The sequence below is a fragment of the Hypomesus transpacificus genome, chromosome 4 (genome assembly GCF_021917145.1).
Source record: "Hypomesus transpacificus isolate Combined female chromosome 4, fHypTra1, whole genome shotgun sequence".
In the NCBI taxonomy this organism is placed as follows: Eukaryota; Metazoa; Chordata; class Actinopteri; order Osmeriformes; family Osmeridae; genus Hypomesus; species Hypomesus transpacificus.
Window position 1 is genome coordinate 537,932 of NC_061063.1, and position 13,449 is coordinate 551,380.

Sequence of the window (13,449 nt, forward strand, 5' to 3'; positions counted from 1 at the left end):
CAGAGGTCTTCTCCCTCCACAGGCTCCAGCATGCTCAGAGGAGACTCCAGCTGCAGCCCCTCTCTCACCCCTGCTCCACCAAGGCACTCTCTGAGGAGCGGTTGGAAGCCAGTGCCCAATGTTGAGCCCGTTCCTTGCGTTTCGACAGCAAAAGCCTTGGCTCCTGGCCAGGGCCGCCGTATAGGGGGGAAAAGTTAGGACGATTCTAAGGGCCCCTGACTGACAAGGGCCCCCAAAAATAGGCAAAAAGTAATATCAAATTATATTAAATTATATAAACCATCATCAAGTATATGATACATTTAAAGTATAATAATACAATGAATGATCTCTTTGTTTTCACTTGTGTTTGGCAATAAAGGTTCAATATCCCTATTGACCAAATGGGGGGGGGGGGGGCCATGGGGCCCGAAATTCCTGGCGGCGCCCCTGCTCCTGGCCAGGAAAACTGGTTCCAAAGCGGCACCAACTCTGAGCTGGTCTCGAACCGTTCCACTTACGTCAGGGGCTGGGGGTGAGGTTATTGTGACTCACCATGACCTGAATTTGTGACAGCCTTTTTAAAAGAAAATAAGCTTTAGGGAAGAATTGACATTGATTTTGCTTCTACTTTAGTTTCAGTAACAGCATTTAACATCTACACAGTGGTAAAAGACTCCCCAAAAACTTGAGGGGAGCTTCAAGAACAAAGCTTGTATTTCTCAAAATGCATCACGAGATGGCTACGGAGGGGTCAACAGAAATGTCGGACAAGTAAACAACAAACTAAGGAAGTCACCATAGCGCTAGTTTTTCTGACTGTGTAAATCGGCACTAGCAATAGCCCAGTGCCAGAACTAGGTTTGCGTTGGTGGAATGAGGAGATATCTATGGCGACACCTACACAGGAAGAGCTGAAAGGACTGGGGTTGAGGGAGAGAAGGCCGGGGGGGGGGGCTTATGTCTGTCTGTGGTAGTTAAGGAGAAAGATTATTGTTTGAGTGATGTGTGTGTGTGTGTGTGTGTGTTTGTGTGTGTGTGTGTGTGTGTTTGTGTGTGTGTGTGTGTGTGTGTGTGTGTTTGTGTGATGTACTGAGACGCCTGAGATCCCTGAGGACCCGTCGAGACAGTGGAGGGCTGAGGCAACATCAAACAGAGACCATCGTCCCTGCGGCAGAAACCCGACACATGATCTGCCGCACAACAGGGGGGCCACGCCGCAGAGCACAGATGAAAGAGAGAAGCACGCGTCTGTGATGGAGCTGGGGAAGACAGAGAGAGAGAGGGAGAGAGAGAGACAGAGAGGGACATCACACACCATCGGGGCCTGCTTCACACCCTGACAATTGGATCAACTGCTACACGTTGTCCACTCTCACGAGTGTCCTACGCAGTACACTCAACTGACCAGCAGATGGCACTTTAACTTAATAATAATAACCAGTTGGACTCCGCAATAAGTCTGTAGGACTTCATCCAATTTATTCTGCTTTAACTATGGAGAAATACCAGACCGGGCATGAATCTCAATGTCGGATAAGGGTTCAAGAACTTCCGCCTCTTTTACTTCACCCTCACTTTTTCTTTCTCCTTCTCTTTCACTTCCTCTTGCTTCACCTCTTCCCTCTCCTCCTTTTCCTTTACCTCCTTTTCACCTCCTCCTTTGCTCCCTCTTTCTCGTCATCTTTGTCCCCCTTCTCTCCCTCTTTTCCCTCCCCTTCCTTCTCCTGCTCCACTTCCTCCTCCTCCCCCACCCTTGTGTTTTCATCCATCCAGGGTACAGAGTCAGGGAGGCCCCGAAGACCCCACTGACTCAAGCTCGTTAAAATCTCGGCAATTCGGAGCTTTGCCGAGTCAAGTCCCAATTCAGCTATGAGATGTTAACTTGCCGCGTGCTAATGAGCGCCCGCTTGATGCGATGAATACTAAGTGTTAATTACTAATACGACACGGAACACAGTGGAGGAACAGGCACGTCTGACGGTCGCCTGGAAAACAGCCGATACCTGGAACACTGTTGCCTGTCTCCGGGAGGTGGCACTCCATGTGCCATGTGACGGCCGGGCAAGTTGTCTTTTGACTCTGACAAAATCTTTTGTCGTTTCAAAAGAGACAAGACGCGAGGTTGTGTAACTGCCTTTTTTTGTAAGAAAAGGGAAGGTCCGTCTTCACTACTGGTGTGGCTTCTGTCTCGGTCGTGGAGTTTATAAGCATCTATCAGCAAGTAACAGTAAACACGGCAAACACAGCGCTAAGAAACAACAGCTTTTCAGCAGGTCGATGAATAATTAATGAAGTCCTCGTATGTGATGTCTAAGATGGTCCTGACGTCTTTCTTCCTGGTCTAAGCAAGGGACACAGGGACACTGGCTAGACAGAACCACAATACTGCAACACAGCAATCGCTGTCTATCAATATAATAACAAGACAAAACAAAATAATAGTATTGAGAAAACAATATCAATGAGACTGTCTGTAGTGTAGTCAAATCCATATTGGTGTCTGTTCTTTGAAGCCATTGGTGATAACTAGCTCTGGACAGTTCACCTCCCTGTCCTTCCCCCCATTGTTCCTAACCATGATATATTTAATAACTCTTCTGTACACTCACTCTCCTCTTCACCTTTCTTCTGTTCTCTCTCTATTCCCATCTCTCTCTCCCCCCTCTCTCTATCTCTCTCTCTGTTGCCCTCAGTGCCTCATGGTCCCTCAGACCTGGTCTTAGAAACCCACCAATTAGGAGCTGAGCTGTGGACCGCAGCCGTCGCCATGCCGATACATCTTTGGAGACATTAGAGATAAACCCTAGTAGGAACGCACCACACACACACATACAAAAGACACCCACTCACAGGCACACACATTCCCAGGACACACATACTCACAAGACACACATACATACACAAGGAACACATACACACAAGGGACAACTAAGAGGGATGGAAGACACACAGACACACACACACACACACACACACACACACACACACACACACACACACATGGTCTGTCTGTTCCTGTAAACAGCCTGAAGGCTAAAGTCTGTGATTGGCTGCTTCCAGGTTTCTTTTGCTGACCTGCAGGCACAGTCCTCAGATCTTCTCCTGGTGGGTCTCGAACCCACAACCTCCTCAGCTGGTGCACCTGTGTCATGTTTATTTGATTGAACCTTTATTTAACCAGGAAAGGCTCTTGAGATTACAAATCTCTTTTTCAAGACCGTCCTGGCCAAGATAGGCAGCAGCGAGTCGTTTCATAGTCACAAGCAGACAACAAAAACAAATGGAAAGTCTCAATAATTAATCAAAAACCCAACAATGATAGTTAAAAACATTTACAGGACAAGGAATCAGCTTTCATCGATGACTTCAAGACATTTAGTGGGACAAGTCTTTCCATTTGTAGGCTACTTTGTAAGTCATTCCAAGCCGATACATAAAAGCCCCTTTTGCCACGATTAGTTCTAGCATTAGGGACAGTTAGTAAAATAAGGTCCTGTGATCGAAGTGAATACCAGTTATATTTAAAACAAACAAAGATTCACAAATAAGATGGGAGACACCCCAGAATGGCGTCATAGATAAAAAACGATGGCAGTGACTAAGTCTACGGGTGCACAGAGAAGGCCAGTCAACCCTTTTCTATCGAGTGCAGTGATGAGTAACAGTTTTACAGTTCAGAACGAATCTCAATGCTCCACGGTAAAGGGTGTCAATCGATTTCAAACACTGTACAAAAGCATTCATATTCTAAAAAGTGGCTAACACCACCCTCCTTTTAGGCTCAGAAGAAAAACAAGCCTTATTTCTTGACTAAAATCCTAGTTTTAGCATCAGTGGTTTTGTAAGTTGCTGAATATAGGGGTTGAAAAAAAAGACTTTGTCTTTTAGTCATCAAGTAAAATCCCAAGAAATGTATATGAAGTAACAGAGTCAATTGCATCGCCCTGAAGAGTAGAAATTGGGAGAAGCTTCTGGGCCTTTTTGGTTTTGGTCTTGTGAACGGTAAGCACAAGCTTCAACTGCGACAGGAAGGTTTGAATAGTAGCATTTTGCCCATTTTTATCAAGATCATTTGTATATAAACTGTAAATAAGAGGGGACCGAGGACAGAGCCGACAGGCACCATTACAGACAACTGTTTTGTCAGATGAAAGATTCTCAAATTGAGTGTACTGTGTCCTGTCAGACAGATGGTTTGCATGTTCAGAGATACCTATATTCACCAGTCTCTTCTTCAGGATTGCAAAGATACCTGTATCAGAGTCACACACGGTGTCATTTTTTACCAAGAGCATCCGTGGTATCATTCACCACCTTAATGACTGCTGTAATTGTGCTATGTTTCTTTCTGAAGCCTGACTGATACATTGATAAAATGGAATTTGCGTACAGAAACTCCTTAAGCTACCCACTAACAAGAGTTTCAAGGATTTTTGCCAATGGTGACAGTTTTGAGATTGGCCTACAATTGTTTTGTATAAAGTGTAGGAAAGGTAGAACAAATGCTGACTTCCAGATCCGGGAATTTAGAGGTTCAGCTATGAAGTTCGGGTGTAAATGCTTTTTGTAGTTCAAAGTTTGTTTGGCAACAAGAAGACCAGACAGCATGGTTCCTGTGGTGTGTTATGCAGTTGGCAGACTGTAAGTATCAATTGGGCATCCAGTTTCCCACAACACATGTGCCAAGTCAAAGTCTGAAGTATTTTCAGAAGTTCAGCCCTGATTGGAGCATGTGATCTTTGTTTCCCAGCTCTGTGAACGAGAGGGTTACCATCAAAGGGCCTGCATGATGATTTGTCCCTGATTGGGCATCTGAGTTGAGTGTGGGGTATGGGAACAGCAAGATTTCTCTCTGCAGTGACTCAATCAATCCATCCCATAATAGAAGCTTCCTTTTGCTCAGTTTCCAAGGCAACCAGGGGTTGAAGGCGACTGTTACGTTCCCCAGTGTTGTGGTTGTGTGTTTGTGTTTCCCCAAGGTTCCCTCGCTAATTGAAGCGCTGGCTCCTCCCCCCCCTCATCAGTGACTGCAGCTGGAGCCACGCGTATAAAGACCGCAGCATAATGCTTCTCGGGTCTCTTTTTGTCTTGGTAGAGCTGCCCGTTGACTGTGGTCTGTTTGGTTGGGTTGCGCTATTTGGTTGTATTGGACTATTCTGCTCTGTGTATATAATAATTATTGTTCTTCTGTTCCCAGGGGGAAGGGGAAAGCGCCTTGGGGAGTGTTAGGCAAGAGGCCCATGGGCACACATCACCCGTAGCTGAAACCTTGTTAAACACACTAGGTAAGACCTGGGCGGACCACCCCCTGTGTTTCTGGTTAGCGCGCCGGCTGGCGTTTGAGTTAGGAGTGTGACTTCTTTTACTTTCATTGTTTTGGTTCCGTCCAGCCCTTTCCCCCCCACTACCGTGTTTGGCAAAATAAAGCCCCTTTTAAACGGTACCTCGGCCTTGTCTGTTCTTACACCTGCGACTCCATCACGCCTGTTCTCTGGCTACCGGGTGGGCTCACTAGCAGCGGGGCGTTGCGTCCCCTCTAACAAGAGGCGCACGTAACAGCGACCATAGCCCACCGAGAGACCACCAGGTTGTGTGGCGTATTAAACCCCCCTAAATGAACCATGGATCTCTCTCATTGAGTCCCTCCATGTATTCATTCCTCCTTGTTCTTCATACAAGTCAAACCAAAAAATGCATCCAGTCGTTTTGGACTTGTGAACCATGAGCTGGGGTCTGATCAGTTTCCAAGGCAAGTCAAAGGTATCTGCTGCAGAGGTCACCTGGTTATGTACATATATTAGTAAGGATTTATCCAGAAGCATCTAGAAAGTTAGCTAACTAAAATATGTATGTGGTGAGTCAAATGACAACCACAATTCTTCCGACCCTGTGTCGATGATATAAATGAAGGATGAACAAATAAATAAAGGATTCCTGATTTGTCCAGGAGCATCTAGTGAGGTCGGGGGGGGGGGGGGGGGGGGGGGGACGACACACAGACATCAGAGAGAGAAACACAGACGCACGGATGGAGAGAACAGAACATAGCTGAGGGAAACAGATTAGAGAGAAGCTTGTCGTCCTGCCATCATCTGCTTGTTAAGAGCAACGCTCTTCTAAGCAGCCAATCCTGGGAGGCGGTGGCTCAGCGGAACCTTGATTATGCAGATTTATGGAGATGGCAGGCCAGACTGACTGTGAGTGACAAAAGAAGAAGAGAAGAGAGAGATTTTCAAGCCAATGCGCCGAAACAAGTTCTGGATGCAATCACCTAATTACATCTGCCATCTTAATGACATCAGACTCTCAGCCAGTTAGACAGCCAGCCATCCTGTTAGCCAGTCAGTCAGTCGGCCAACCAGTCAGCCATCCAATTAGCCGTCCAGTTAGCCAGCCAGCCAGCCAGTCAACCTTGTCAGATACGTAACCAGTCAGTCGGTGGTCCAGCCATCCAACCAGTCAGTTAGCCATTTAGTATCCACGCGAGTGTCATACATCTAGTGCATCTAGAAAGTACAGCTGAACATCATGGATCAGAAGTAGTTCTGACCGCATTTCCGTGGTCAGAGTCTGGTCTGTTCCTGGCACAGTGCAACAGTGACCACATCTCAACAGGCATCCATCCATCCACCCATCTAGCATCCATCCATCCATTTCTAGGTGAAGCCAGTCCAATTGCTGTCAGTCAGCTGGTTGCTGTTGCTGTTGCTGGTGAAGCTGTAAAGAGAAAGCTTTGCAGAGTCAGAGGCCTCCTGTCCATCTCAGGACTTCTAACGTATCTGTTGGCAACCAAGACCGGTTGCTGGCATTGACTGACTGGCTGGCTGGCAGAGTTGCTAGCGCATTAGCTAACTTGTTAGCTTAGCAGATGAAAAGGAAACCGTCTGTTGAGCCTATTAGCATTGACCTCCCACACCTTTGTTTGGTACAGAGCAGGGAAGAGGAGAACAGAGGACGGGAGGAGGGGACAGGAGAGAAAAAGAAGGTAGGAGAGGAAACAGTTGAGAGGAAGGGAGAAGTGAGGAGAGGAGAGGAGGGACAGCAGAGCTAGTTAAGTAGATAGTTGCCCAGCACTGTAAAGCTGAGCTACCTCTTTGAAGACCCGATTAGCATGAGCTCTAACGCTGGCATTGATCCTGGCCCTGGTCCTGGGGAAGAGCTTGCAGTCCGGGCCTTCGTATTGATATTAAAAAAGGTTTTTAATCTCAGGGGAAACATATGCAAAGTAGCTGAAATTTTACTCTGGTGCAATTACTTTGAATTGTGAGCTGTCCTTGCCAGAGAGAGAAAAAAAAGAAAAGGTTTTATGTTTTTGTGGTGTGTTATGGTCTATGAAACTCTTCAAAAGAAAGGAAATTCAAAAGACCACCACAACCCTAACGCAACCGATGTACGAGCGAGGTGTTTTGTGTGACAACTGCAGCGCTGTAACAGGTGTAATGGCTGTGTAGAGGAACAAACCTTGTTTGTGCGTCGCTAAAGTTTGTGTTGGCACCCTCTGTTTCCATGTTAACACTGCTGAGAACGTGATTATAAACGACATTTCATGGCAGCTTTCATCCAAGGATGTTGTTTGGTACCACCCTGTGGAGACCAGAAAAAATGGGTTTCAAGGCAGCAACCTGCCAGAACTGGAAAACCATTTCTCCGTTTAATCACCACGGTCACTAGCCAAGCAGGAAATGACATTCCTGGGTTCTGGATTGCTGATGCATATCTCTCCAGCACCGAGGCAGCAGGAAGTTACGTAATCTCGCAGAATGGGGTCAGAGGTCGGCCTGATGCCCCTGTGACCTGACAGGAAGTGTGTGCCAGGAGGAAAGTGGGTCTTGGACTGTTGCAGCCGGTAAAACAAGATGAAGGTGAAGACGCAGGGAGGGTTCGATGTAGTTTGTTTTTGTGGATGTTTGATTTAAAATGAGAACATTCCACAAAGGCGCTCCATGGACAGACCGAGCCCAGTGTGAGTGAGAACGTTCTGTGTAACACAACGCCACCAAATATTTCTCTTCCCTCTCCCGGCCCCGCGACAGACAAACATCAAAGCAATTCACATGTTGACGATGTCGTGAAGGTTGGAGCTAAGATTAGGTACGATCTACTCTCAGAGGGGAGTGAGAGGAGACACATGGGTTGGCACGCACTTGGTTGCTACTCCCTGTTCCTCTCTCCTGCTGAAGGATCTGCTCTAGTTCCTCTAGCACCTCTAGTACCTCTAGTACCTGTAGTACCTCTACATTTACATGTATTCATTGAGCAGATGCTTTTATCCAAAGCGACTTCCAAGAGAGAGCTTTACAAAGTGCATAGGTCACTGATAATAACAACAAGATAGCCCCAAAGCATTGCGGGTAGCCAAAAACAAGAAGCACACATTGTGAACAACCAACACATAAGTGCCAAAGGGAAGTACCTCTAGCTCCTCTAGCACCTCTAGTTCCTCTAGTTCCTCTAGCACCACTAGCCCTTGTGTTGTCTTAACATTATGTATACTCCCCTTGTCTTAAGGGTCAAAAATGACCCACCTTCAAAAAAAAAACTAATATAAAGCAGCTTGGTTGGATTTTAAACCCCTAATATATTTAGCATTAGGAAACAACCTGTCATTCATCACAAACTTTGTGGATATGTGGGTTTTACTTCTTCACATTGCAGAAAGACTGCATTTAATCAGTGGACAACTATTCATTTTTGTTACAACAGACCTGTCATAACTGTTTTCTTTACTAAAGTAGAGGTGTAATATTGCATCATGCTCTGGGTTGTATTATTCCCCATTTTCTTCTTCATATACCTCCTCTTCTAAATCATTGTTCTCTTGTTCCTTCTGGACATCTGAAAATATCAGTAAAACAACCTGTAGATCTGAGAGATGAGACCCTGACCCTGTTGGACACTGAAATATGCAGTCATGGCTTCAGCAAATAATACTGGAGGTACTGTCATTTGCAGGACCTTTGTAGCCTCTGACTGCATTCCCCATTAGTATACAATGCTTAGAAGACATTTTTATTTTGTCAGAAATTTGGTTTAGTTTGTCAGAAATGTATATTTTGTCTGTGAACTTGAGTCATGTATGGGATCGTGGAAGGGAGATGCCACACCTGCACACGGACGTTTTGGTTTTGTCTGAGTTCAATCAGTATCACAAATAATCTAAATATCTTATTGTATGTGTGTGTGTGTGTGTGTCTATGTGTGTCTCTCAGTTGTTTTTGTGGTGTGTATAATGGTTTTATAACTCTACCTCTAGCACCTCTAGCACCTCTTGTACCTCTAGTACCTCTAGCACCTCTAGTACCTCTAGTAATTTGTCCAGTACATCTAGTTTCTCTGGTTCCTCTCCTGCTGCAGGATCTGCTCTATTACAATACCATTACAATTTTCCTTTCACAACTGGGGGGAGAAGTTGGACACTTGCCTGATCCCGCCCTCGAAAACCAAAAAAGGCATCATGGGAAAGAAAGACAGATTGTGCAAAGCATTGTGGGAATCAGGAACACAGTCAGCGAAACTGCTGGAGTGGGTTCAATCTAACAGCAAATCTACTATAATTGTATGTTTACATAGTGTATTTGTTTTCAGGGTTGTGGTACAGCTTTGATGTAGGGTGTGTCTAGAAGGAGAAGTGAACCATTATTTGGACAACTTTGATGTGTACATGTATATGTCCATCCTTTTAGATTTTTGAGGATTAGAATGCTTATGGTGACAAGTGGGCTTCCTGTCTCTGGGTTTCAATGAAATGTCTGCTGTGCGATGTGACTTGAACGGATGCTGTCAAAGCACAGACACACATACTTAATCCAAATCCAGTCGATGTGCGCTAAATATTGAGTGTTTGTGGTGCCTTTGAATGTCATTGCTTTTAAAAAAAGAAAATCTTCCAATCTCATGGAAATACCTTTTGATCAAAGTTTGCCATGTCTGTTGACAGGAAGTGTTCCCGCTGGATCCTGTCCGTCAGGTGTGTGGAGAGAGACATGATCTGTAAGCATAATCACTGGGGACTAACTCTCTTACACACTAAAAGATAGCGTGTCAAACAGCAAAGTAATAGCTACATCAACCAGGACTCTAATCAAAGCAGCACTCGGGGAGAAATCACTTTGAAGAGATTGGTTACCATGGTTCTTGAAAAGTAATGATTTGGTCTTGGTACTCATTTCCCTCCAATTATATCAAGTGAAGTGTTTCCATCATGATTTAGCCCACTCAGGGCTGAAGGGTGAGGAACGGCAAGCCGCCTGGGACAAACCGAACCTTCAGAGAATGCAATTAATTTTCCAGGTGGCTGACATTAAATGGTGTGAGATAGTTGGGATACTCCTGAGAATGTTCTACTCTCTACTCACCGGAAGACATACGAGTTTTGACCCCTGCTAATTACCCGGGAGGGGACTGACAGAGATTCAGGGACAAGGTGTCCATTCGTCACCTTTATTTGACAGATGACATTAATACTACATTCATGCAGGTCCCCACCAGTGGACGACCAACGTGACACAACGAGCCACAGACAGAGGAAGCAGTCACAGGCATCAGCACAGATCAGCACCAGCAGCTAGCAGGGGAAGGGGGTTGGGGGGTGAGGGGAGGTGAGGGGAAAGGGGAAGGGGAAGGGGAAAGGGGCCTAACCTGGAAGTAATTCCAGGGGCATACATTCACAATGTACTCAGATTAACTGTGATCCAGAGATTACATTTGTCAAATACCATCAGGCATTCCACAGAAACGTCTCCTATGTATGAAAACAAAAGGCAACACAGTTTCATAATATCATAATATCATATTAATGTACTATCATAATATCACAACAGCATATAATCCTATTATCATAATAGCATAACATAATTTCATGATACAGTCAGCATTTCACAATACCATAGGATCATAGTACATATTATCATAATACATATCATCACAGTATATTATTGATGTGTCACGACCATCACAAAACATTCTTTGATCCATCATTTATATGAACTGTATACACACACCCCACCTTCCCTCTTCATAACAGGAGTACTTATGCAAGCCAGCTTTACACACAACCACAAGATACAGCACATATCCACAGGTCAATAAATATTTCTGTATATACCACCCAGTTGAGAAATAATACGTACAAAACAGGAAACCTATTATGAGAAAGTCCCCAATCCGCTGGGCTGGGAGCTGTTACAAAAAGGTCAATTGGACACCACATCTTGGAGGACTCTGTGTGTGTGTGTGTGTGTGTGTGTGTATGTGTGTATGTGTGTGTGTGTGTGAGTCAGACATGGTAGTCTGTAGGCCTGAGGGGAAATCATTATTGTCCATTGCATATAGATGAAACAGTTTGTAAATATAACCTGTTACATGTCTCTTGGGCATGTTCTTAGTCATCCCTCTCTCTGTCTTCTCTTCCTTCTCTCCGATTCTTTCCTCCTGCCCCTGGACCTCCCTTTGAACCACAGCAGAACTCATTTCCGGAACAAATCTTCAGTTCCCAAAAGAATCAATAAGGACCCTGGTCTCTGTCAAACAGCCTTCACCCTCTGGTGTTTCGGCCACAACCTGTCTGTCTCACCTGTCTATGTCTCACCTGTCTATGTCTCACCTATCTTTGCCTCACCTGTCTGTCTCACCTGTCGCACCTGTCTTTCTCACTCCTCACACCCATTTTTCTTTAGTGAACAGACATTTTCTCCACCCTTGCGATGGACAGTTGTATTTGCAGGAGCAATGTTTACCATTTGTGGATAGAGAGAAAAAAGTCTGACCTGAGCCTCCTTTAGTGATCATTTATGATTACACCATATTCCCAGTGTTCTTGAACATTCTGTAACTTGAGGTAAAGGTAACTGTGTGTTGTATATGTGCGTGTGTGTGCATGTGTCTATGTGCGTGAATGTATCTACGTGAGTGTGTGTGTCTATGTGCATGTGTGTGCAACAATCCTGACAACCACGTCAACAAACTTCTTTCCAGGGTTCGACCCTTATCTGGAACCCCTCTCTTCCTGTAGAGAGGTGTAGCTCAGTGATGTCATCTGACTACAGGTCATGAGGTCACATGTTCAAATCCCCCTGTGTGCTGCTTTGGCTAAAAGTGCTAAATGAACACAATGATGTTTTCTGTGGGGAACAAAGGATTCACATTTTCACCGGGTTCTGAAAATGGTGGCCCATACCTTAACCTCCTGACACCTGAAACACAAAGCTGTTCAAATGTTTACATTTTACATAACATCAATTCTTGGGTTTGGCAAAACAAACATGTTTATAAGAAGAAGAAAAAATGCAACAGAGTTTTCTTATTGGTTAACAGTTCTGCATCTATAACCTAAGGAACCACCTAGGATTACATGCTACTCCTGAGGTCGTCCATATTTGTGACTTCATCAGAAAACCCATGGGCGAATTAAATAAACACAAAGGGCTGTGTGGTTTTCAGGATCGTCCAATCGTCTTTCAAAGAAGGACCAAACATAGATCCTTCATGTCAAGCCCCTGCCCCAACATGGCTCAGCAGTGATATCTATGCAGGAGAGTTGGGGGCTGCTCATTGGCTTAACACAAGTGATGTCATTAAACCGAGAGGGGTTCCTTACAGAATGACAGTTAAAAAAGACAAATCAAAATAAAGATCTGTGAGAGTGTGTGAGACAACATGGTTTCTTTGAAGAGCCCGCCAATGTTTGCAGAGATTCAAATCAAATCCAACTTTATTGATTATCCATGTTCTTGTTTAACAAGCAACAGCACTCCACTGTTGCACTCTGGGAAGGTGTTGGCAGTGAGATGAGTCCACTGAGGTAATCGACTGTCACAGCATTAACAACCTGTTTCACCAGCTGATCTGGTCATTAGATTGTATCTGCAGTGTGTGTGTGAGTATGTGTGAGTATATGTGTGTGTGTATTTGTATGTGTGTGTGGGTATATGTGTGCATTTGTACGTGTGTGTATATGTATGAGTATAGGTGTGTGTGCATTTGTACGTGTGTGTGTGTTGCCAGATGAATCCTCTGTTTACATCTGGATAAAGTTCAAAAGCATAATTGCGATTATTGACACAGAAGGGATCGTCAAAAACAATTATACCACACATGATGACAACATCATATACGAGTTCATAATCCTCCATTTCTCTTCTTTAAATAGGGAAAGGACATAAGCAGGACATTTCTTCAGGTCAGCACGAGGTCAAACCCTTACATGTACACTATTTACACCATATTAGTGGAGGCTGAAGAAACCAGCAGGCTGTACATAAGTGAGTTACTGAAGACTTACTGAACAAGTTTACCTCAGTATATCGTGCATCCTGAGACAGCCATGAAACAGCTTTACCCTGGATGAAAACCATTTAGTCACACGCACACACTCACGCACTCTCTCTCACACACACACTGAACGGGCTCTTTCATGTGGAGCTGCTAGGGTTGCGTGTCATGGGACCTGGTTTGCACCAGCGGTGTTAT